Here is a 26783-nt window from a genome sequence, read left to right as displayed (position 1 = left end):
CTAATGAAGAACATCTCGATTAAGGGAAATAGTTCAAGGTCCACATACCTACAGGATATTTTGTAAGTCCTATAAATTATAATTGAACCTCTGCTGAATAGTTAAGAACGGAGTACAAATCCAAATGACATCCAAACCTATTTCCCCAGCCTTTGAGCTTCTGATTTCCAGATTCTGACAGCTTCTAAACAAACAGTTAGATTCCAGTATTTCTGATTCTCCAAAGTGTTATAACAGAGTTGAGCTTGCGACTACACATCCACTTCATCACCAACACCACTTCTAACTCCATAACATTGCCAAACTCTGCACCTGCCAGAGCTTATCTACTGCTGAAACCCTCATCCATACTTTTTCTGCCCTTAGACTTGACTAGTTGAAAACTCTCCTGTCCGTTCTCCCATCTTCCACCCTCCCTAGAGTTAAGGTCATCCAAAATTATGTTTATGACCTATTGACCCATTGACCTATCACAACCCTGCTCGCTGATCGACATTGGCGCTCAGTTGAGCAACTCCTCAATTTTAAAATTCTCATACTTGTTTCCAAGTCCTTCCAGAGCCTCTCCCCTCCCAATCTCTATAAACCCCTCCAGCTCCACACCATCTGAAATATCTGTGCTCTTCTAGTTATGGCCTCTTCATCCTCAATTTTAGTCGCTCCTCTATTATTGCCCATGCCTTCAGCTGCCTCATCCTTAAGTTCTGAAATTCCCTCCCTTTGCCTCGCTACCCTCTTTCCTCCTTTAAGATAGTCCTAAAAACCTACTTTTTTACCGAGCTGTTGATCATCTGCCCCAATAGCTCTTTCTGTGCCACCATGTCACATTTGTTTGAGAATGCTCCTGCAAAGCGCTTTGAAATATTTTACTACATTAAAGATGTTGTGTAAATTCAGTTGTTGTTTGAAATTTCCATTTCTTCACTTACCTTTCAGGTGCTTGGGTACATCAGATAAAGCTCGAGTGAAAATCATGTAATCAAATAGCTCAGAACCTGTTTAAATTAATTACATTTCATGAAATCAGATTTGTGTAATATTATAGTAAATTCTGCAGTGTTTGAATCTGAAGTTGAATTCAGTGTGTGATTTTACCGTACCAAGTTCCTGTATTTCTTTCAGTATTTTCTCCAACTTTGGTAACCTGTGGCGTATTTTCACAAAGGCTTCCCACATCACCCTTCGTGCCCGAGAGCCTTTCTCCATCACCAGATTGAGGAGAAGTTTGGAACTGTCCGCCCTGTTTCCCTTCTCCGTGAGCTCAGTGACTTTCTGCAAGGAATAATAATGCATAGATTGAGGAGTGGAGTGAAAGATAAACACTGGGAATAAGTAAAGGATCTGCTCAGTGACTGTAAAACAATCACTGGGCCATGTATTGATTTATTTTGAACATGGTCTGAACATTCTGTAAACATCTTGATTTAGTCATTAACAATAATTCAATCAGATGAAACTAAAATAGAGATCATAGGTAAAAACAGACAATGTTGGAAATAGGTCATCAGCATTGTTGAGAGAGAAAGGAAGCTAATGTTTTCGGTTCAATGACTTTTCGTTGGAACTAGAAACGTACGGAAGAAACAGGTTTTAAGTATGTACAGAGACAGCAAAAGGACGGGGCAGAGGAGGAAAGTACACAAGGGAATGTGTGTGATAAGGTGGAAGACAGATAGAAATCAGATATGTAGTTCTAGGAGAGGGAGGAATCACAAACAAATTGGAGTAATTTTAATGTGATTCATTTTATCTGTCCTTCAGTATCCAACACTTGTGGCAGAACCTGTATCTCAAGGATTGGCCTTCACAGCCATCAGCAAAGGTGCACGAAGAGCAGACATCCCACCTAAATGGATTGTTTGATGCGTATCCAACATCTTTAGTAGATGGAAGGATGTCAACCAATATCCAACATGACAGCAGATTACTGATTGACAATATGATCCATTTATTTCTCACATGTACTTCCTTCTTTCACACTTTGTGATTTACTTAGAAATAAAACAGCAGGGAATCAGAATTCCAATACCCAGGAAGGGACATTTCTGAACTGAGGGAAGCAGCTGGAAAAGTGTCTGAAAAATTTCCAACTAATCGAAATAACCACTGTTGATTTATCGGTCAGGAAAATTGATCAATAATAATCATGATGAAAAATGCGATCACTCCAATCAATTTTCCCTCAGTATTTGAACTATCTGACACCCATTATTTTACAGTCACTGCCAGTTTGAAACCTCAGTAACTGGGAATACTCAGGATATTATTCAGCAAATCTTACATTTATAAAGAGGCTTCAATGTAAAAGAACATCGATTACGGTGGTGTGCTGGTTATGTTACTGGACGTGTAATCAGAGAAGTGAGTTTTTGGTGGTTTGTGAATTCAAATTCAAATTTCAAATCGAAATATTTAGAAATAAAAGGCTGAGATCAGTAAAGAACATTGTTATAATACCGGATATCCTTTAGGTCTGATCTCTACATGACTGCAGTTCTACACCAATGTGGTCATCTCTGAAATGGACTAGCAAGCTGCAACAATGGAGAAGAATCTAAACAGATGGAACACTTGGCTGTGACCTCGGTGATGGATTTGGACGTGATAAAAGAACACCCAGCCAAGTCGACCCTGAAAATTCCTCCTCTTTGATATCTGGTTTAGTTTAGTTTAGTTTAGAGATACAGCACTGAAACAGGCCCTTCGGCCCACCGAGTCAGTGCCGACCATCAACCACCCATTTATACTAATCCTACACTAATCCCATATTCCTACCACATCCCCACCTGTCCCTATATTTACCTACCACCTACCTATACTAGGGGCAATTTATAATGGCCAATTAACCTATCAACCTGCAAGTCTTTGGCATGTGGGAGGAACCCGGAGCACCCGGAGGAAACCCACGCAGACACAGGGAGAACTTGCAAACTCCACACAGGCAGTACCCAGAATTGAACCCGGGTCGCTGGAGCTGTGAGGCTGCGGTGCTAACCACTGTGCCGCCCTACTTGTACCAAAATGGGGAGAGGTGGACCATATCATATTTATTAGTCAACGTCCCAGACTCCTCCATCAGCAGCAGAAGCAGCATGTGATAGACAGAGCTAAGTGATCACACAACCAATGGATCCAGTTAATTCTCATCAGTCCTGTTACATCCAGTTCCAGATGCTGTTGAAAAATTAACCAAACATGGGAATGGAAATCTCCGATTGATGATCAGCCATCACCTTTTCTAAGCTGATGAATCAATAATTCCCCATATTGAACTCAACTTGAAGGAACGACTGAGAGCAGCAAGTGTAATGAATGTAGTCCAGGTTGCACAATTTAATGGCCAGTTTCTGGACAAAACAAATGCTAGGGGTCCCGACAGTATTCTGGCAGTAGCTTTGAAGATTTGTGCTCTGGAACTAGCCCTGGCTCAATCCAAGTTGTTTCAGTACAGCCATAACATTGACATCTACCTGACAATATGGAGAATTGCTCAGTTATGCTCTGTACACACAGAGCAGGATAAACCTAAGGTGGCCAAGTACCGTCCCAGCAGCCTACTCTGAATCATCATCAAAGTCATCAATAGTGTTATCAAGCAGCACCTATTTAACAATAACCAGCACCAATCATTTGCAGACCTTATTACAGCCTTGGTCCAAACAAGGACAAAAGAGCTGAATTTCAGACATGAGGTGAAAGTGATTGCCCTTGAAATCAAGTCAGTATTCCACTGACTGGAACATCAAGGAGCCCGAGTATATCTGAATTCAATGGAGATAATGGGGGAAAGCTCGCCAGTGGATTGAATCTAATCTTCTACAAATAAAGATCGTTTTGGTTCTTCAAAGACATTCATCTCAGCACTGCTGGAGTTCAATGGGGCAGCGCCCTTGGCCCAACCATCTGCAACCACATGCAGAAAGAACTGAGCATGACCCAGGCTTCGGCTGACAAGTGGCAGGTAGCAATTGCAACACACAAGTGCAGGCAATTACCACCTCAAACACAAGAAAGTAGAACCACCTTCCTCCTTCATTCATATTGTTATCCACATCACACCTAGTCTAATCCAACCTCAGCTACCACTGGGTGGGATGGGGATGGGGGTGGAGGGGTCGTGATCGGGAGGCACAAAAGGCCAGAGTCAGAGGAAACTGTGATTTGCAATTGCACCACAGAGGTTATAGGGCTGGAGACATCGGAATTTGAGGACAGGACTAATAGCTGAGTGGGACAGGGAGCAAGCAGGAGTTTTGAATGGGCTGAACTTAATGGAGGGTGGAGGAGGGGAGGCTGGTCAGGGAATAATATAAGTAATTAAGTCTAAAGGTAACAAAGATAAGGATGAGGGTTTCAAAAGCTGAGTGGAGAAGGCAATGTTATGGAGGTGGACATATGATCTATTTATGATAAAGCAAATATGGGATCAAAAGCTAAGCAGGTGAGCAAATAGGAGGTTCAGGTTGTAAACAGACTGGTTCAGTTTCAGAGAGTGGGCAGGAAGTGGGAAGAAACAAAATGACGTGGAGACAGAGTTTGTGTTGGCAGCAGAAGACGATGACTTCAGGCATCCCAATATTTAACTTCAGGACATTTCAAGCTCAATAAACGACAGGAGCTAAAAATATATATATATAGATGATAAATAGAGAAAGAAAAATGGGCCTCATTTTGCAACGAACGCCAGTCATTTAGTGCCTTGTCCATAGACTTTTGGTTTCTGTAATAGGAGTTCTTCTCAGTCAATTCTGGAAAAAGCACAGCACCCTCTTCATTGAGAATCTGGGAACAGTATCAATCTGACCAGCAAGTGTGCATCTTCTCAAACAATCAGATTGAAGAATCATTAATGAGCAGGGGAGAGTCTGAACCAGCAAGTGTCAGTCGGAATATTCAATTCAGCATCAAATCAGACACAGATAGCGGAATAAAGAGAGGGAATGAAAGATTAGCTTCAGAGAGAGAGAGAGAGAAAAGGGACAGAAAGAAAATATTAAAACTTATTTGTTATTATTTTCTTAAATCACCAACAATAACTTAAATCTGAAGGAATGAGACTTCACACTTGTTCAAGTTCATTTTTGGTGCTGAGGTTGTTTGACAGTAATTAAGGTTTTTCAAACTGTTAGAAAAATACTTACACTGGAACGGACAAGCCTGAACTTTTTCTGGCGAGTTTAATGTGTCCATCTCAGACAACACCAGGCAGTTCAATGTATTTCACTGGGGAGTACCTTGGTGACAGACCGTTCTCCCTCAGCTTTTGGAGAAGCAGGACATCTCTGAGAGTAACTTCTTGATCTTCGCATTGAACTGGGCATGTGCTGTCGCCAGAAGTTAGTGTCTAATTTAATACCAGTGAGCGCATTTAGCCCAACCATTATTTCTACCGCAAACTGCAGCCGATTTTAAAAAAAACACGAAGCTACCAATATGTCATTTTCCAGGCACTCACTCCTTAAGCAAAACAAATCAGAAATCAATCTATTCAGGTGAACTGACAGAAAGTTACAGAGTTACAGATTGAGCTCAATATCCTGTTTGTCCTGTGTGAAAGACCATCCACAAGAAGAGCACAGAGACAGGTCATTGCAGACTGGATGATCTTGATTTCCGGATATAAACCTCCGGGATGTGATGGTCCTTTACAAAAACACAGGTTCCGGAAATGTGCTCTGTTGTGTACAGAAGCAATGGGAAAATCGCTGCACAAATTCACGAGCTTGTGATCAGAACTATTGGAGTTACTGTTGTAGAGAGGGATTTGAGAACTTTGGGCTCATTCCAATATAGATGAGCAGATTCAATGAAAAATTCATGCACATCTTCAGATTCTGAAGAGTTATGATCAAATAAATAAATGGTAGCGGATGCCCGTCCATTATACACTCTGCTCGGTGATCAAATCCATTTACTTCTCTTCTGTTAAAGGGAACTGGGAGAACATTACTGGCTGCTTGCTCGGAATTTCCTGAAGTGCTGTCTCGGGGAGTGACGCTCCACTACAAGTTCTACCGCCCAGATTGAGCCTCCACCAGAGTTGGAATTGACCCCGGTAATCTGTAGGGGAAAATAAACCCAACACAGCATCAGGCTTTCAATCCCCACAGTTTGTTTCTGGTTAGTTTCTCTGTTTGAGGTTCATACATTTTATCTTATTTAACATTTTTGTTTTTGTTCTTGAAATGCCCCAAAATAACTCCGCAGATAATTTTTGTCATCTGCCTGTTCCTTAATTCCCTTGAAGTATTTTCCATATCAATTAACTGATGACCTTTCCTCCACCTCTCATCTGTTTCCTCTGGTCTCTGCACTTCCTAGTTCCACTGAAACTGTCACCCTTTGCTTTCATTCCACAGAAGAGTTATACCCGAACCGTTACCAGCCCTATGGACAGATACTGATGGATCTTCACCTCTTCATATTGTTTCAGATTCAGGGTGTTAACAATTTCTCGTCTGCAACATTCTATGATTTGCAGATCTGATATCCTGTCAGTTCTGTGATGTTTACACAGAATGTGATGTTTCTGTGATGCCTGGATGGGTGCAGCTCCAACAACACTCAGGAAACTCGACACCATCCAGGACAAAGCAGCCCACTTGATTGGCACCCCATCTACAAACATTCACTCCCTCCACCACCGATGCACAGTGGCAGCAGTGTGTACCATCTACAAGATGCACTGCAGAAATGCACCAAGGTTCCTTAGACAGCGCCTTCCAAACCCGCGACCTCTACCAACTAGAAGGACAAGGGCAGCAAATACATGGGAACACCACCCCCTGCAAGATCCCCTCCAAGTCACCCACCATCCTGACTTGGAACTGTATCGCCGTTCCTTCACTGTCGTTGGGTCAAAATCCTGGAACTCCCTTCCTAACAGCACTGTGGGTCTACCTACCCCAAATGGACTGCTTCCTGCTACAGCCATGCAGGAGCTCATTAATTTGTCTCATATTTCCTTCCTTTAGTGGCCCAGTGAAAACAATCAGACATCTCCATCTTAAATCTTAATTGGAGTTTTCTGTAGCGGTTTGAGACAACTGAGTCACTTATAGGCCATTTCAGAGGGCAGTTAAGAGTCAACCACATTACTGTGAGTCAGGAGTCACAGGGAAACTGGACTGGGTAAGGACGGCAGATTTCATCCCTTAAAGGACATGAGGCAGCCAGATGGGGTTTTACAGCAATCCAGTAGTTTCATGATCATCATTACTGAGACTAGTTTTTTATTCCAGGTTTATTAATTAATGGAGTTTAAATTTCCCCAGCTGCTATGGTGGGATTGGAGTTTGTGACTCCAGAGCATCAGTCTGAACTCTGGATCACTTGTCCAGTAATATTACCATTATGCTACTGTCCCTAGTATGTGCTAGCGACAAGATGCACTGCAGCAACTCACCAAGGCTCCTTTGACAGCACCTTCCAAACCTGCAACCTCTAACACCTAGAAGGACAAGGGCAGCAGATGCATGGGTCTGCCACCACCTGCAAGTTCCCCTCCAGATCACACACAATCCTGATTGGGACTATACTGCCATTCCCTCACTGTCATTGGGTCAAAATCCTGGAACTCCCTCCCTAACAGCACTGTGGGTGTACCTACCTCACATGGACTGCAGCGGTTCAAGAAGGCAGCTCACCACCACCTTCTCAATGGCAATTAGGGATGGGCAATAAATGCTGGCCTTGCCAACTATGCCTAAATCCCAAAAACAAATTTTTAAAAAAAGTTTCAAGACGATGGCTCACCACCATCTTCTCAAGGATTATTAGAGATGGGGAATAAATGCTGACCTTGCCAGCCACGCTCACATTCCAAGAATGAATATAAAAAAAAGTCTTAAGAATTCCTCTATAATCTTACCTCTCTGAGTGACATCGCTTCCAACCTTTGGCTATTTTCCAATCTCCAACCACTTGTTCCAGAAAGTTCTTCCCTCTAGTACCAAGGAGGTAACTATCAGGACCTGCTCAGGGCTGCAGAAGAGTCTGTGTGTTCCCCTGGCTATAGAAACTCCCATTACTGTCACTCTCCTATTTCAATTCCATGCCTGCCTCTCAACCCATCCCACTGGAGGTGGTCTCCTCTTCCCTTTTGTCATACTGCTCCTTAGGAAATCCCTGTTCCCAGTTACTGTCTCTATCCACAGTACAGTCATCAATACCGGGTACCTATTGGACGGTTCCAGTACTCAGGCTGCACCTACACTTGTGACTGCGATACCCATCTGGATGGTCGGTCACTCACTTCCCTCTTTCTGCTCAGCTCCTGCCCGGATGTCTCTACTTGTGTGGGCTGTACATTCTCACAGGTGACCTGGACAATTTGTCTGGACAGAACTTATATTTTAAAGAATTTTGTGAACCTACCTGTGTCCATTCTCAGTGAAGACACTGGATCTCCTTCCCTGTTTAAAACTTCAGCCACAGTGGTGACAGGGATTCCCAGATCATGATGCTCTGTAATAGACACAATATTAATAGGAGGGACAGACACAAATATTAAAATGAGAACTAGCATGTTGACTCCTTAGACATGCTATGAAATCCCTCCTTCCCCATCTGTACAACAGCTGTTAGCTCTGGGATCAGGCATTTTGTAAGTGTTACGCTCAACACTTCACACCAGATGTGACACAGACAGCTGCCCAGTGAAATCCAGCGAGTCCTGTTGATCTCTACAATTGAGTGCCCGCCGGCCGAGACTCTACACTGGGAGTGTTCCTTGGCAAAATTTACTCGGACAATGCTGGCCAACACCAACCTTTGTTGCTGATGTCGGGAATATTCTACAGGAAAATACGTAGTGAGGTAATCATTGATTTATTCCTTAATCCTTCATTGAGTTTTACGCAATGAACTATTTGAGCATTAAATTTTGTTACATTCTGAATGTCATATATACTGTAGGGTTAGTATAAATGGGTGGTCTGTGCCGACCAACAACCACCCATTTATACTAACCCTGCAGTAATCCCATATTCCCAACCACCTACTTACACTAGGAGCAATTTACAATGATCAATTTACCTATCACCTACAAGTCTTTGGCTGTGGAAGGAAACCGGAGCACCCGGCGAAAACCCACGTGGTCACAGGGAGAACTTGCAAACTGCGCACAGGCAGCACCCAGAATCGAACCCGGGTCCCTGCAGCTGTGAGGCTGCGGTGCTAACCACTGCGCCACTATGCCGCCCCCAAGATGGGAAACATTTTGACTCTAAAATACACACAACATTCACTCAATCCTGTGTGTTTTGAGACAGAAACTGATCTCATTCACAATCCATTGCTTGGCCTCATGCTGGAGAATTGTTCCCCGTGGTCAGACTCTGTCAGTCTCAGTCTCACCACTTCCTGCCTCACTTGTAACCTTTGTGGACTGTCTAAAGGACCAGTGTTTCTCACAGTAAATGGGACTTTCTCTTGCCTTTCTCCCCAGTTGATCTATGACAGCTCTTTGAATGGGAAGGGTTCTCTCTGGTTGGTGCTCTCACAATCCTCTGCTGGTTCTCCTGCTGTTGTTCCTCAGTCTACAATCCCTGTTTACTTCCCGCTGTGGCCCTTTCTCATCACTCCATCATTCACCAGGAGATCTAATTATAGCAGGGCAGAAAATGAGAATAACATTGTTTCCTTCAAGATAAATGCAATGTTCATTTGTTCTCTAAGGATTAATAAAAAAGATGACAAAACTAAATACAAAAAATATTTCATTTAATAAACAGCCTCAAGTAGCTGTGCTCCAACATTCCAAGTCCCTTTAAAGCCGCAGCCACAGCATGTGAGAAATTAATTCTTCAGTCCCTTGTTCAAGGAGATCATGAATTCCACGTCTCCCGATAGTCAGTCGCTGGGTATAGCCAGCTCATTTCCCATGTCTCAATCTTCAGTCCATGGTTAGAGGCAGTTCATTCCCATGACTCAAGGTTCAGTCCCCAGTTAGTAACAGTTCATTCCCCATGTCTCAAGGTTCAGTCCCCAGTTAGTAACAGTTCATTCCCCATGTCTCAAGGTTTTGTCCCCAGTTAGTAACAGTTCATTCCCCATGTCTCAAGGTTCAGTCCCCAGTTAGTAACAGTTCATTCCCCATGTCTCAAGGTTCAGTCCCCAGTTAGTAACAGTTCATTCCCCATGTCTCAAGTTTCTGTCCCCAGTTAGTAACAGTTCATTCCCCATGACTCAAGGTTCAGTCCCCAGTTACTAACAGTTCATTCCCCATGTCTCAAGGTTTTGTTCCCAGTTAGTAACAGTTCATTCCCCATGACTCAAGGTTCAGTCCCCAGTTAGTTAACAGTTCATTCCCCATGTCTCAAGGTTCAGTCCCCAGTTAGTAACAGTTCATTTCCCATGTCTCAAGGTTCAGTCCCCAGTTAGTAACAGTTCATTCCCCATGTCTCAAGGTTCAGTCCCCAGTTAGTAACAGTTCATTCCCCATGTCTCAAGGTTCAGTCCCCAGTTAGTAACAGTTCATTCCCCATGTCTCAAGGTTCTGTCCCCAGTTAGTAACAGTTCATTCCCCATGTCTCAAGGTTCAGTCCCCAGTTAGTAACAGTTCATTCCCCATGTCTCAAGGTTCTGTCCCCAGTTAGTAACAGTTCATTCCCCATGTCTCAAGGTTCAGTCCCCAGTTAGTAACAGTTCATTCCCCATGTCTCAAGGTTCAGTCCCCAGTTAGTAACAGTTCATTCCCCATGTCTCAAGGTTCAGTCCCCAGTTAGTAACAGTTCATTCCCCATGTCTCAAGGTTCAGTCCCCAGTTAGTAACAGTTCATTCCCCATGTCTCAAGGTTCAGTCCCCAGTTAGTAACAGTTCATTCCCCATGTCTCAAGGTTCATTCCCTGATTAGATGCAGTTCATTCCACATGTCTCTTCAGTTCCCAATTAGAGACAGTGCATGCAGTGAATGAGTAAAATTGGAAGCCATCAGCAATGAACTTGCTTTTCTTTTTTTGTGAATGGCAATTTACATGCACAACTGGACAATATACATTTACATGTCTATAGCAAAATAGCTATGAGTGAAAATTAGAATCAGTAACTGAATGATTTAAAGTAGACTGTGTAATTAAATGCAGCCTACTCTTAATCTGAAGAGAAATCAAATCACTATCTTTAGAAATATGAACAGTACTTGGGGAATTGGAGCCTGTGGATTTATTGGGATCATTCTCCAGATACAATAGATGTGATTGGGAATTGGAGTTTGAGGATTTATCGGCATACTCTCGAGATACAATAGATGTTGTTGGGGAATTGGAGTTTGAGGATTTATCGTGATCACTCTCAAGATACAATAGATGTGATTGGGAATTGGAGTTTGAAGATTCAATAGTGTAATAAATTCTTTATGAAGGATAGAACCCCTTCAATCTTTGGGTGTTTGTATAAATGGGTCAGTATAGATAAATAAGTTACTGACCGATTTCATCGACAGAAACCTTCTTTACTGATCCATGATGAATTATTTGGAGATAAATTCCGGGACACTTCATTTACCTTAACAGATATTTAAGTGAAGCTGTGTACAACTGGTAGCTGAGTGCAGCATGCTCACTGACACTACTGAGCCAGAGCTCTGCATCAATTAATGACCCTCAGTTAGTCCACTCCTCCTATTGCCTACGATCAGGAGATTGACAGCTCCTCCCATTCGGCAAACACGGAGCCCATAGCCCCGCTCACACCTTTGATCAGCACTGTGTTATGTAGCTCTTATTTTATCCTTTCATGGGATGTGGTCATGGCCAGCATTTATTTCACATCCCGAATTGCCCTCGAGTATGTGGTGGTGAGCCGTCTTCATAAACTGCTGCAGTCCATGTCGTGTAGGGATACCCACAGTGCTGTGAGGCAGGGTGTTCCAGGATGTTGACCCAGTGACAGTGAAGGAATGGCGATAGAATTTTAAGTCATATTGGTGTGTGGAGGGACACTTGCAGATCGTGGTGTCATCATGCATCTGCTGCCCTAGGCCTTGTAGGTGGAAGAGGTAATGGGTCTGGAAGGTACTGTCAAAGGAGCCTTTGCAAGTTGCTGCACTGCATCTTGCAGATGGTACACACTGCTACTATTGTGTGCCAGTGGTGGAGGGAGTGAATGCTTAAGGTGGTGGATGGAGTGCTGATGAATCAGGCTGCTTTGTCCTGTATGGTGTTGAGCTTCTTGGGTGTTGTTGGGAGCTTCACTCAGCTGAGAATAACATCTGTCATAGGGCAAATGTTTGAAGCTATTGTTAAAAAAGTTACAGCAGGGCATTTCAAAAAATTCAACGTAATCAGGCAGAGTCAACATGGTTTTGTGAAAGGGAAATCATGTTTAACCAATTTATTGGAGTTCTTTGAAGAAGTAACATGTGTTGTGGATAAAGGGGAACCGGTGGATATACTGTACTTAGATTTCCAGAAGGCATTTAATAAGGTGTTACATCAAAGGTTATTGTGGAAAATAAAAGTTCACTGTGTGGAGGGTGGGGGGGGGGGGGGGGGGGGAGGGGTGCAGGGGGTAACATATTGGCATGGATAGAAGATTGGCTTGCTAACAGGAAACAGAGAGTAGGCAGAAATTGGTCATTTTCTGGTTGGCAAGATGTAATGAGTGCTATGCCGCAGGGATTGGTGCTGGGGCCTCAACTTTTTGCAATTTATATAAATGACTTGGCTGAATGGACCGAAGGTACGGTTATCAAATTTGCTGTTGACATAAAGATAGGTAGGAAAATAAGTTGTGAAGAGAACATAAGGAGGCTACAAAGGGGTATAGATCGGTTACGTGACTGGCTAAAGTTCTGACAAATGGAGTATAATGTGGAAAAATGTGAAATTGCCATTTTGACAGGAAGAATAAAAAAAGAAGCATATTATCTAGATGGTGAGAGATTGCAGAGCTCTGCGGTGCAGTGGGATCTGGGTGTCCTAGTGCATAATCACTAAAGGGTAGTATGAGGGAAAACACGTAATTAGGAAAGCTAATAGAATGTTATCATTTATTGTGAGGCGAATTGAATACATAAGTTGGGAGGTTATGCTTCAGTTATACAGAGCATTGTTGAGACCACATCTGGAGTACTGTGTACAGTATTGGTCTCCTTATTTAAGGAAGGATGGAAATGCATTGGAAGCAGTTCAGAGAAGGTTTACGAGACTAATACCTGGAATGAGCGGGTTGTCTTATGAGAAAAGGGTGAACAGACTAGGCTGGAGTTTAGAAGAATAAAGGGCGACTTGATTGAAACATATAAGATTCTAAGGGGTCTTGACAGGGTGGATGTAGGAAGGATGTTTCCTCTTGTGGAAGAATCTCAAACTAAGGGTCACTGTTTAGAAATAAGAGGTCGCCCATTTAAGACAGAGATGAGGAGAGGGTTGTGAAATTTTGGAACTCTCTTCCTCAAAAGGCGGTGGAAGCAGTGTCTTTGAACATTTTTAAGACAGAGGTAGATAGATTCCTGATAAGCAAGGGAGTGAAAGGTTATCGGGGGTAGACGGGAATGTGGAGTTCAGGTTACAATCAGATCAGCAATGATCTTTTTGAATGGCAGGGCAGGTTCGAAGGGCCAAGTGACCTACTCCTGCTCTTATTTCATATGTTTGTATGTTTATCCCGGTGGGGGATGCAGCAATGGTAATGCCATTTAATGCCAAGGGGAGATGGTTAGTTTCTCTCTTCCTGGAGATGCTCTTTGCCTGGCACTTGTGTGGCATGAATGTTACTTGCCACTAGAGCATGGCTACCCAACCCAAACCAGACAGGACCCGATGACGTGTCGGGGTCGGGTCGGGTTGCTCTTCCGGGTCTGGCATTTGGGCTCGGGTCGGGTCGCACCGGGTCGGACACACTCTAACACTGTCACAGCCTTGCGTAACAATTGTTTGTGAAACACTAGAAACCGCAGATCTTTTGAAGTGTGCTTCCTACTCTGCTTGGTATTTCAACTTACTGTGTACTAATCAATAACCGGTTTGTGCATACATTGTAGTAGAACTCAGTCCCAGGCTCATAATTATCCGGTTAGCCCTTTCTTACCCTTTCCTGATTCTAGGGGTGTTGAAAGTCTTTGCCATTTTAATCTGAATGAAATATTTACAATGTAATCAGTTGCTGCACTGTTATGTAATAAGATGTTTTTAATGAGTTCTATTTTTCATTGATACAAATGTAACTTTTTGTGTTTTGGTTTATCTCTTGGTTTTCCTCCGTGCTTTGAATACTTGGTGACAAAAGCAGTTTAACAGCTTCAATCTGCATGAATAGGAACTTGGCCCTTTTCTTTAATTGCACAGTTTTCAAATGAATTGACTGCGTCCTGTTAGGGGTTGGAAAGACTTCTCGTGCCTGCCTCAAAACATATTGTATTGAATAAAGAAAGTAAATGAGGCTTGTGAAGTAAATTAAGAGAGTTAAAGGGGAAAGACAACGAATTAGGCTTTGAATTTGGAATATATTTAATTAATTGTCAGACCTGATAAATCGCTGTTTTTAGTTTAATGTGGCCTCAGTGTTTATGGATAATTAATGAAATTAAGATGCATTTTTCATATACAAATCTGGGCATTGGTACTTAACAGTTGATATATAATTTTGAACATATTTTAATTTCTTAATTCATTAGATGCCGCTAAATACGAAGCAGTCTTAAATCAGTTAATTTTATTTTTGCAAAACCTGACCTACTGGATTAAAATATTAAATCAAGGAGAGACATTTCAAAGATTACTGAACTAATAATCCAGAGGCCTGGACTCGATCCAGTGACAGGCAGGACGTCAAGGCGGGAAACACTCCGCACTAGTCTGCAGTGAGTGATTCCATCGAAGGTAGAGCACAACCTCTTTAATATAGGAATGTATCTTTTAGAATAATTAATCTCTCAGGACATTCCCCGTCTCTGTATCTCAGCTGCTCACTGGATAAACTTGCAGCAACTATTTCAACCTGTAAAGCAGGAGTCTAGGTAATGTATAATGATATTTTCTGAGCCTTCGGGTAATGCTATGTTTATTTTAAGCAATACAGATACTGGTACAGTGTGGGACAACCTGTCTGGACACAACTCCATGGGTTTCTGTTTAACTAGTGACCAAACAATCACTAACTTCTATGGTAACAATCTTCGGCTCACCTCCTCCAGCACGTGGCTCCAATCTTAATGTACTTTTTAAACAACCTTTCAAGTCCAGTTACAGATTTTGTTGCTTATCTGCACAAGGTTTTTGGAGCAATATGTTGTGGAACCAACCAGAGAGCAAGCTATTCTAGATTTGTTGTTGTGTAATGAGGTGGGATTAATTAATGATCTCATTGTTATGGATCCTCCACGGAAAAGTGATCAATGCATGCTAGAATTTCAAATTCAGTTTGAGGGCGAGAAGCTGGAGTCTCACACGAGCGTTCTGGAGTTAAACAAAGGTAAGTATATAGGCATGAGGACAGATTTGGCCCTAGTGGACTGGGCAGGAAGACTACAAGGTAGGACAGTTGACGAGCAGTGGCAGATGTTTAAGGAGATATTCAATTTATCCCAAGTAAAATATATTCCAGAGAGGAAGTAAGATTCTAAGAGGGGGAAAAACATCCATGGCTAAGCAAGGAAGTTAAGGATAACATAAAGACAAAAACTAAGGCATACCATATTGCAAAGACCAATGGCAGGCTGGAAGATTGGGAAATTTTTAAAGATCAACAAAGGGTTCCTAAAAATGTAATTAAAAAGAGCAAAGGTAAATTATGAAAGAAAACTAGCGCAAAATATAAAAACGGAAAGCAAAAGCTTCTATAATCATATAAAAGGAAAGAGAGTAGCTAAAGTGAATGTTGGTCCTTTGGAGGATGAGACTGGGGAGTTAATAGAAGGGAACACAGAAATGGCAGAGACACTAAATCAATATTTTGCTTCAGTTTTCACGGTGGATGACACTAGTACCATCCCAATGGCACCAGGTAATGCAGAGGTTATGGAAAGGGAGGAACTTCGAACAATCATCATCACTAGGGAAAAAGTACTGAGCAAACTATTGGGATTGAAGGCAGACAAGTCCCCAGGGCCTGATGGCCTACATCGTAGGGTCTTAAAGGAAGTGGCAATGGAGATCGTGGATCCATTGGTTATAATATTCCAAAATTCTCTGGATACGGGAAAGGTTCCAGTGGATTGGAAAAAAGCTAATGTAACGCCTTTATTCAAAAAGGGAGGGAGGCAGAAAGTAGGAAACTATACACCAGTTAAACATCTTTCGTTGGGAAATTGTTAGAATCCATTATGAAGGAAGTAATAACAGGATATTTAGAAAGTCAAAACGCAATCCATCAGAGTCAGCATGGTTTTATGAAGGGTAAATCGTGTTTGACTAATTTGCTAGAGTTCTTCAAAGCTGTAACAAGCAAAGTGGATAATGGGGATCCTGTAGATGTAGTTTATCTGGACTTCCAGAAGGCATTTGATAAGGTGCCGCACAAAAGGTTAATGCACAAGCTAAGTTCACATGGGGTTAGGGGCAATTTATTAGCTTGGATAGAGGATTGGCTAACCCACAGAAAACAGAAGTCAGGATAAATGGGTCTTTTTCTGGTTGGCAAGATGCAACTAGTGGGGTGCCACAGGGTTCGGTCCTTAGGCCCCAACTATTTACAATCTATATAAATGACTTGGATGCAGGGAGAGAAGGTACTATAGCCAAAGTTGCAGATGACACTAAAATAGGTGGGTCAGTAAGTTGCAATAAAGAAATAAGAAATCTACAAATGGATCAAGATAGATTAGATAAATGGGCCAAAGTTTGGCAGATGGATTTTAACGTGGATAAGTGTGAGGTTATCCATTTTGGTCAGAAGAATAGAAAGGCAAATTATTATCTAAATGGAGAGAAACTTCAACGTGCTTTGGTGCAGAGGGATCTGGGTGCCCTCATGCATGAATCACAGAAAACTAGTTTGCAGGTACAGCAGGCGATAAGGAAGGCAAATGGAACTTTAGCATTTATTGCTAAAGGAATAGAGTATAAAAGTAGCAAAGTGTTGCTCCAACGGTACAAGGCATTGGTGAGACCGCACCTGGAGTATTGCGTAGTTTTGGTCCCCTTACTTGAGAAAGGATGTAGTTGCATTGGAGGCAGTTCAGAGGAGGTTCACTAGATTGATTCCAGAGATGGGGATTTGTCTTATGAAGAGAGATTGAGCTGTTTAAACCTTTACTCTCTGGAGTTTAGAAGAATGAGAGGAGATCTAATTGAGGTATTTAGGATGATTAAGGGGATTGACAAAGCAGACGTAGAGAGGATGTTTCCTCTGGTGGGGCAATCTAGAACGAGAGGTCATAGTTTTAGGATAAGGGGTAACAGATTTAGAACAGAGATGAGGAGAAATTACTTCTCCCAATGGGTCGTGAGTCCGTGGAATTCACTATCCCAGAGTGCGGTGGATGCTGGGGCATTGGATAAATTTAAGGAGGAGATAGACAGATTTTTAATTAGTAAAGGGTTGAAGGGTTATGGAGAACGGGCAGGAAAGTGGAGTTGAGGCCGAGATCAGATCAGCCATGATCGTATTGAATGGCAGAGCAGGCTCAAGGGGCTGAATTGCCTACTCCTGCTCCTAGTTCTTATGTTCTTAAAAAGTGAAAAACGGAAGCTAGGTTAACTGAACATTCCGGTGGTCGGGTCGGGTCCATCGCGGGAAAGAATGAAAGGATTCAGGCCGGGTCGGGCTCGAGTCGGATGTGGTTCTGTCGGGTTCGGGTCGGGTTTCAACTAGATAATGAAGTCAGCGTGACTAAGGGAAAGAGTAGGCAGGGGTTAATGGAAGAAGTGTAGTAGGTAAGGCAGATGAACTTCGGGCTTGGATTAGTACCTGGGAGTATGATGTTATTGCTATTACTGAGACTTGGTTAAGGGAAGGGCATGATTGGCAACTAAATATCCCAGGATACCGATGCTTCAGGCGCGATAGAGAGGGAGGTAAAAGGGGTGGAGGAGTTGCATTACTGGTCAAAGAGGATATCACAGCTGTGCTGAAGGAAGGCACTATGGAGGACTCGAGCTGTGAGGCAATATGGGCAGAACTCAGAAATAGGAAGGGTGCGGTAACAATGTTGGGGCTGTACTACAGGCCTCCCAACAGCGAGCGTGAGATAGAGGTACAAATATGTAAACAGATTATGGAAAGATGTAGGAGCAACAGGGTTGTGGTGATAGGAGATTTTAATTTTCCCAACATTGACTGGGATTCACTTAGCGTTAGAGGTCTAGATGGGGCAGTATTTGTAAGGAGCATCCAGGAGGGTTTTCTAGAGCAGTATGTAAATAGTCCAACTCGGGAAGGGGCCATACTGGACCTGGTGTTGGGGAATGAGCCCGGCCAGGTGGTTGAAGTTTCAGTAGGGGACTACTTTGGGAATAGTGATCACAATTCCGTAAGTTTTAGAATACTCATGGACAAAGACGCGAGTGGTCCTAAAGGAAGAGTGCAAAATTGGGGGAAGGCCAACTATACCAAAATTCGGCAGGAGCTGGGGAATGTAGATTGGGAGCAGCTGTTTGAAGGTAAATCCACATTTGATATGTGGGAGGCTTTTAAAGAAAGGTTGATTAGCGTGCAGGAGAAACATGTTCCTGTGAAAATGAGGGATAGAAATGGCAAGATTAGGGAACCATGGATGACAGGTGAAATTGTGAGACTAGCTAAGAGGAAAAAGGAAGCATACATAAGGTGTAGGCGGCTGAAGAAAGACGAAGCTTTGGAAGAATATCGGGAATGTAGGACCAATCTGAAACGAGGAATTAAGAGGGCTAAAAGGGGTCATGAAATATCTTTAGCAAACAGGGTTAAGGAAAATCCCAAAGCCTTTTATTCATATATAAGGAGCAAGAGGGTAACTAGAGAAAGGATTGGCCCACTCAAGGACAAAGGAGGAAAGTTATGCGTGGAGTCAGAGAAAATGGGTGAGATTCTAAACGAGTACTTTGCATCGGTATTCACCGAGGAGAGGGACATGACGGATGTTGAGGTTAGGGACAGATGTTTGATTACTCCAGGTCAAGTCGGCATAAGGAGGGAGGAAGTGTTGGGTATTCTAAAAGGCATTAAGGTGGACAAGTCCCCAGGTCTGGATGGGATCTATCCCAGGTTACTGAGCGAAGCGAGAGAGGAAATAGCTGGGGCCTTAACAGATATCTTTGCAGCATCCTTAAACACGGGTGAGGTCCCGGAGGACTGGAGAATTGCTAATGTTGTCCCCTTGTTTAAGAAGGGTAGCAGGGATAATCCAGGTAATTATCGACCGGTGAGCCTGACGTCAGTGGTAGGGAAGCTGCTGGAGAAGATACTGAGGGATAGGATCTATTCCCATTTGGAAGAAAATGGGCTTATCAGTGATAGGCAACATGGTTTTGTGCAGGGAAGGTCATGTCTTACCAACTTAATAGAATTCTTTGAGGAAGTGACAAAGTTGATTGATGAGGGAAGGGCTGTAGATGTCATATGCATGGACTTCAGTAAGGCATTTGATAAGGTTCCCCATGGTAGGCTGATGGAGAAAGTGAAGTCGCATGGGGTCCAGGGTGTACTTGCTAGATGGATAAAGAATTGGCTGGGCAACAGGAGACAGAGAGTAGCAGTGGAAGGGAGTTTCTCAAAATGCAGACGTGTGACCAGTGGTGTTCCACAGGGATCCGTGCTGGGACCACTGTTGTTCGTGATATACATAAATGATTTGGAGGAAAGTATAGGTGGTCTGATTAGCAAGTTTGCAGACGACACTAAGATTGGTGGAGTAGCAGATAGTGAAGGGGACCGTCAGAGAATACAGCAGAATATAGATAGATTGGAGAGTTGGGCAGAGAAATGGCAGATGGAGTTCAATCCGGGCAAATGCGAGGTGATGCATTTTGGAAGATCCAATTCAAGAGTGAACTATACAGTATATGAAAAAGTCCTGGGGAAAATTGATGTACAGAGAGATTTGGGTGTTCAGGTCCATTGTTCCCTGAAGGTGGCAACGCAGGTCAATAGAGTGGTCTAGAAGGCATACGACATGCTTTCCTTCATTGGACGGGGTATTGAGTACAAGAGTCGGCAGGTCATGTTACAGTTGTATAGGACTTTGGTTCGGCCACATTTGGAATACTGCGTGCAGTTCTGGTCGCCACATTACCAAAAGGATGTGGATGCTTTGGAGAGGGTGCAGAGGAGGTTCACCAGGATGTTGCCTGGTATGGAGGGCGCTAGCTATGAAGAGAGGTTGAGTAGATTAGGATTATTTTCATTAGAAAAGCGGAGGTTGAGGGGGGACCTGATTGAGGTGTACAAAATCATGAGAGGTATAGACAGGGTGGATAGCAAGAAGCTTTTTCCCAGAATGGGGGATTCAATTACTAGGGGTCACGAGTTCAAAGTGAGAGGGGAAAAGTTTAGGGGGGATATGCGTGGAAAGTTCTTTACGCAGAGGGTGGTGGGTGCCTGGAACGCGTTGCCAGCGGAGGTGATAGATGCGAACACGATAGCGTCTTTTAAGATGTATCTAGACAGATACATGAATGGGCAGGAAGCAAAGAGATACAGACCCTCAGAAAATAGGCGACATGTTTAGGTGGAGGATCTGGATCGGCGCAGGCTTGGAGGGCCGAAGGGCCTGTTCCTGTGCTGTAATTTTCTTTGTTCTTTCTTTGTTCTTGGTTCATTTGCAGACCCGAGCAGGCCTTTACTTTCTACTTACCAGCGCAAGCCTGAATGATGTCCAGGTCTTTCTGCAGTGGAGAGAGATGCGACTGCTTACAGAACACCTGCGCAGGTTAAACCATGATCGCCCACAGTGCAACTCGAGGCTCACAATACTGAGCTGTTAACTCTGTTTCACTCTCTATAGACGCTGCCAGACCTATTGAGTCTTTCCAACATTTTCTGATTATTATTTTGTTTAAATAATCACTATCAGAGCAGCCAGGCTCAAACACAGTCTGGCTTCCTTGAACACCCTGGATTTCCTGCACACATGCACTGTTCCTCCCTGCTGGTAATCCAGGCATTTCAAGTGACATAAACAAAAAGAGAAAATGTTGGAAATTCTCAGCAGGTCAGACAACATCTGTGGAGAGAACAGCAGTGTTCGTGTTCCAGGTCAATGACCTTCCATCAGAATCCAATTCACAGGAAATATTAATGAACTAAATCTCACAAAATCTTGGTAAAAGATGTAGGTGTTAAGGAGTGTCCACGGGCAGGAGAGGTAGAGGGGAGGAAAGCTTTAGGGAGGTAATTCCAAGGTTTAGGACCTAGGCAGCTGAAGACACTGCCCCAATGGTGAAAATCTGGAATCTAACATAATTTGAGGAGTGCAGGCATCTCAGAGGATTGTCGGGCTGGAGGAGATTACAGAGATAGAGAGAGATGAGACCACGGAGGGATCTGAATGATAAAGATAAATTTTAAATTAGAGCTTTGCTGGACAGGGAGCCACTGTCGGTCAGTGAGCATAGGGTTGATTGGTGAACGGGACATGCTGTGCATTAAAATACAGACAGCAGAGGTTTGGATGAGCTGAAGATTATGGAGGGTCAAACTGGGATTCTGGCCAGGAGACCACTGAAATACTTGAGTCGAGAGGGAACAACGATAAGGATGAATGTTTCAGCAGCAGATGTGCTAAAGCAGGAGCAGAGGTCGCCGATGTTAAGGAAGTGAAAATAATCTGTCATGGTGATGCAGAGGATGTGTGCTCAGAAACTCAATTCAGGGTCAAAGTGGACATTGAGGTAGGAAACAGTTCGACCCGGCCTCAGAAGTTGTCGGGGAGAGGGATGTTGCCAGTGACCAGAGAACAGAATTTACATCATGGCCGAAGACAATGGTTTAGGTTTCCGCAATATTTATTTAATTCAAGTAAATTTATGCTCATTAAATACTGGATGTCAGACAAGCCATGTGAAAAATCTGTGACTGGAGTAAGAAGAGAAACCTTTGATGGTGAGTGAAGATGATTATCTGGCTACTATTGTTCCAAGAGCATTGGAACCAGGAGAGGATCATCCCACCAAGTTAGACAACAGAGGAGAGGCATTGTAGGAAGATGGTGTAGTTAACCATGTCAAAATCTGCAAACTGGTCATGAAAGAACTTCAAACAAACACAGTCACAGAGGATTTCATTTGTAACTTTAATAAGGGACTGCATCAGTGTTGTGGTTTGGGCAGAAACCTGATTGGCAGTCACTCAAACATGGCACTCCTGGAAAGATGGGCATGCATTGTGGATGTGACAACACGTTCATGAGTTTGACAGGAAAGAGAGTTTGGAGATAGGATGGTAGTTTGCAATGACAGAGGGATCAAGGGTGTTTCGGTTGAGGAGAGGGTAATGACAACAGAAACAGAGGAGGACAGTTCCTGAAGAGAGGAAGCCATTAACAATATCAACTAACATGGGGACTAGGAAGGGAAGGGGGTGGTAATTTCAATATAATGGTGGAAGTACTTAAGTAATTACAGAAGTAGTTGCAGGCACGTAGACCCATCTGAATCCCAGATGGAAAATATGAGGGGAAAACTGTATAAAAAGTGATGTGTCCATTTCTCTACAGTAAAGCACAATGATTGTTCTCAGCTTATTGCTGGTCTGGTCACTATCCTGATTCCAGCCCCAGAGTCACCGGGTAAGTCAGTGTTGTGGGTTCTGCAGGTAATGAACACATCCTGGGTAAAGATCAGTTGCACAATGCAGTCATAAACACAACCTTCAGCCTGATCAGGTCAACCCTTCCCCGCCCTATTCTCTGGCACAGGGCTGAATCTGAATCGCACATCATCTCATTCAGATTGGATTACCCTGATCCTTTAACCAGTTATTAAAATTACTTGCATAGACAATGACTAAACTGCCCCCAAACTGTCCCGAAGACCCCACAATGAAACCAGGTTCTGTAGCTGGAATCAAATCTTTATCCTGAATTCGGTTTCATTGTTTAGCATAAACCCTCTATTATCAAACTATAAACGGGCAGAGATAGCAAGGGACAAAGACTGTGGTTAGTTTATTGGGATCACACTTCATAGAAAAGGGCAAAGTGAACCATCTGATTTAACACGGTATTTATTTGGAATTACCTTTCCTTTAGATCATGAGCTGTTTCTTGGAGCCGATTCTAACTTACCAATAATGCGATATAGAATCCCAGCTCTATTAATCTCAGTATCAGGCTTTTTACAATGTTCCCCTGATCTGGATTCCCATGGAGTACTTCAATCCCCTTCTCCATCATTACAGTTAGTTTATAAAGCTGGTCAGTTATTAGCAAGAGAGCAATGATCATAAAATCAGAGAGACAATCTCCAGTCAATAAGTAATAGTCTCGGCCCTGATCAGGATGTTCACACCCACGATTATCAGGTTCCAGGTTTCCATTACTGGAAATTAATCGGCAAATGTGTGTGGTAAACGAACAAATCCTTTGTATCATTGGCTAGCTAACTTTTCTTGGTGGTATTTCAAATTTACCTTTCATTTCATTTAAATAAAGATTTGGCAGTAGATTCAATTAATTGTGGGACTGAAAAACTGAAATGTTCATGAATTTCAGAATTATAATTTGCATTTAGTATTGCTGAAAATAGAGACATGTTGTCGAAGCCTTGCATCTTGCACTCATCAGGACAACAGGTTCAAAATCCTGGAACTCCCTTCCTAACAGCACTGTGGATGTACCTACCCCACATGGACTGCAGTGGTTCAAGAAGGCAGCTCACCACCACCTTCTCAAGGGCAATTAGGGATGGGTAATAAATGCTGGCCTGGCCAGTGATGCCTACAACCCATGAATGAATAAAAAAAATTCTAAAGAATACCAATGCAAGGGAAAGAAGCAACATTACACTGTATGGCAAGACAGTGCTGATTGATTGGTAGGGGCGTTGCCGCGGAGAATGCAACAGTTTATGGTGACTGACAGTTAACTGATAAGCTTTGATTGAAATTTAAACCAGGCAGCTTGACTCTGATTGGTCAATGCATTCCCCTGATGGATGAACCAGCGAATGGCTGTCGCTTATTTTGTTTAGCTGAAACAGGATCAATGTGTGTATGTGTTCTTTCTGTCTGCAAAGAATAGGCCCCTGTGCATTGATATGCGTTTTCATCCAGTGCATGCAAATGTCCCACACTGCAAGCACGACTTACAATCTTAAGTTCGTTGTCATAGAGTTTCACAGCACAGAACCAGGCCCTTTGGCCCAACGAGCCTATGCCGACCATCAAGCACCTGTCCTAGCTAATCCCATTTCCCCGCACTTGGCCCGTAGCCTTGTATGTTCTGGCGTTTCAAGTGCTCATCTAAATATTTCTTGAATGTCGTAAGTGTTCCTGCCTCTACCACTCCTTCAGGCAGTGTTCCAGATTCCAATCACCCTCTGGGTGAAAAAAATCCTCAACTCCCCTCTAAACCTCCTGCCCCTTACCTTAAATCTATGCCCCCTGGTATGTCAGCATAAGTCTTAGCACACTTCCCTACAATACTGGGCGAGCAGTTGGCTAATATTCCTCTTCAATATTACTTTATTTTTTGCTTACACATCTTTTTTTACTTATCACTCGACTCCTCCGTTTGGATCTATCTTCTCTGTCCTCCCCGCCCTGTACAACATGGTTCTAATAATATTGCCTCCGTGTGATTATTTGAGCAGCGCCATATTTAGTCCTGGCAGCTGCCTTAAGTCGCTGTCTGACGTTTTCGTGGCACATGCTGCATTTGCGCATGTGCCACAACAGCGCCCCCTAGTGGTAGTGTTGTCAACAAACACAGTCCACCATGAAACCTGCTGCTGTTCATAATCTTTCCCACATAAGCTGTCGTCTTACTGCCCAGTTCTTCAATTCCTTCAAGCCAAGGAACTAACCCTGATTCTGTGGATCCATGAACATGATTATCCTGAAATAAAGGGGCAACAACACGTGTGTTTAAAAGAGAAGTGCAAACTGCCAAGTTGGTAATGCTTGTGTGGAGTTTGCAAGTTCTCCCTGTGTCTGCGTGGGTTTCCTCCGGGTGCTGCGGTTTCCTCCCACATGCCAAAGACTTGCAGGTTGATAGGTAAATTGGCCATTATAAATTGCCCCTAGTATAGGTAGGTGGTAGGGAAATATAGGGACAGGTGGGGATGTGGTAGGAATATGGAATTAGTGTAGGATTAGTATAAATGGGTGGTTGCTGGTCGGCACAGACTCGGTGGGCCGAAGGGCCTGTTTCAGTGCTGTATCTCTAAACTAAGTAATCCTCTTTTAACTCCTTGAGAGATTGCTACCCTCACTGACTCACTGTCCCGCCAATTCAGTTCACTGTACTTGGTATTAAGATGATGCTGAAATGGTGGAACACAGTGAATACTCTGGGTTGTGACTACATTCCACCAGTAGCAGCTGAAGAGCTGAGCACCATAATAAGCTGTCCGAGCAAAGCAATTCCAAAGCAACTGACACTGGCATATTGGACAATATAAAACATTAACCGGCTGTATCTTATCCACAAAGTCAAAACTTATCACCCAATCAGCCACCTCACAATGATCAGCAAAGTGATAGATGGACTCATCAATAGTGCCTTTAAATGTCAGCATTGACCCAACAATAACCTAACCAGGGTGTTCAGTTCGTATTGCACCTGAAATCTTCAGACTCGGACTTATTCACAAACGCAAGAGTTAAATTCCAGAGAAATGGTGATTTCAACTCCCCTTAAGAAGGCAGTATTTGACTCACTTTGGTACTGAAGAACCCGAACATCCTGAACTCTAAATGGATTAAAGAGTGCCCCCACCCGCAATCCTGTAACCACCCGCATCTCCACTCCCCAAACTCAGGGCTGGAAACTTTGAATTTCGGTGATAGTTAGGGGTTATGTTGAAGAATCCTGGACTCTAACTTTATCGCCATTACCATTTCATACAGTAGAAATACATTTAAACGTTATTTACAACAATACAATGTTAGCTGGCGAGATTATATTTGGAAGTTTTTTATTAAACAGTGCTGCTTCCAGTAAGTTAATTTCTGAATAAAACAATTCTTTCCAACTCGATCCATTGTGGATATTACAACTAATCAATAACTTTGAACAACTATGCAGAGAAAAGGTGACGAGTACATAAAAAGTCTATAATTGTGTTCAGTAAACTCAGGGTCCTTACCTTGTGCTGTGTCTCCTGATTGCAGTTCCAGTGTGTCTGGTGGGTTAGAGTTGGGTGTTCTGCACACACCCTAGTTAAAGATTAATTCCACATTCCAGTCAGAAAGATGACCTTCAGACTTTTCATTACAATACAACACGCCCTGTTCTTTGGAGCAAGGAAAATCTGAATGCCACACGGTCTCATTCAAATTTGAACTGAATCATTGATCTTTTATCCAATGTCATGGATTCTGTGTATGGTAACAATGACGAAATTCCACCGCATCTGTGAGTGTGGTGGGAGAAGATTTGATCAAGGTTTTCACAAGGGAATTAGATTGTTATCTGAACAGGAAGAATGTGCAGGGTTACAGGGAGATGACACGGGGGTAGTATTAGGTGAATTGTTCATTCAGAGAGCTGGTGGAGACATGATGGGCCGAATGGCCTCCTTCAGCGCTGTAATGATTCTATGGTTCAGAAGACCCCACAGAAAAAGGGTGTTTCCGATTTCATTGTTCACCACAAAGCCTGCTTTTTATCGGACTGTAAAAAGACACAGATAGCAAGGAATAAAGATCACGATTCTTAGAATCAAACACCAGAATAAAACGCACAGCCAACCAATCATTGTAA

At 43.0% G+C, this 26783-nt stretch overlaps 1 protein-coding gene across 4 annotated transcripts in view; it reads right to left on the bottom strand.

The window, feature by feature from the left end:
• The window catches only part of LOC137385146 (protein NLRC3-like), a 43714-nt gene extending 17387 nt beyond the window's left edge, over positions 1-26327 (bottom strand). Inside the window, exons 1-5 of one of the 4 annotated variants that reach the window (XM_068060069.1) lie at positions 26167-26327; positions 8377-8466; positions 5142-6060; positions 1101-1272; positions 930-995 (exon numbers count right to left, since the gene is read on the bottom strand). The gene's annotated coding sequence lies outside the window, so the exon portion shown is untranslated. Of the gene's footprint in view, positions 1-929; positions 996-1100; positions 1273-5141; positions 6061-8376; positions 8467-9436; positions 9599-26166 lie in introns of those variants that run through there. The other 3 variants (XM_068060068.1, XM_068060070.1, XM_068060071.1) reach the window with 3 other exon arrangements.
• Positions 26328-26783: the final 456 nt, after the last annotated feature.

This window comes from Heterodontus francisci, chromosome 28 (genome assembly GCF_036365525.1).
Source record: "Heterodontus francisci isolate sHetFra1 chromosome 28, sHetFra1.hap1, whole genome shotgun sequence".
Classification (NCBI taxonomy): Eukaryota; Metazoa; Chordata; class Chondrichthyes; order Heterodontiformes; family Heterodontidae; genus Heterodontus; species Heterodontus francisci.
Note: the sequence above shows the minus strand (reverse complement) of the source record. Positions and strands in the feature narration are given on the sequence as shown.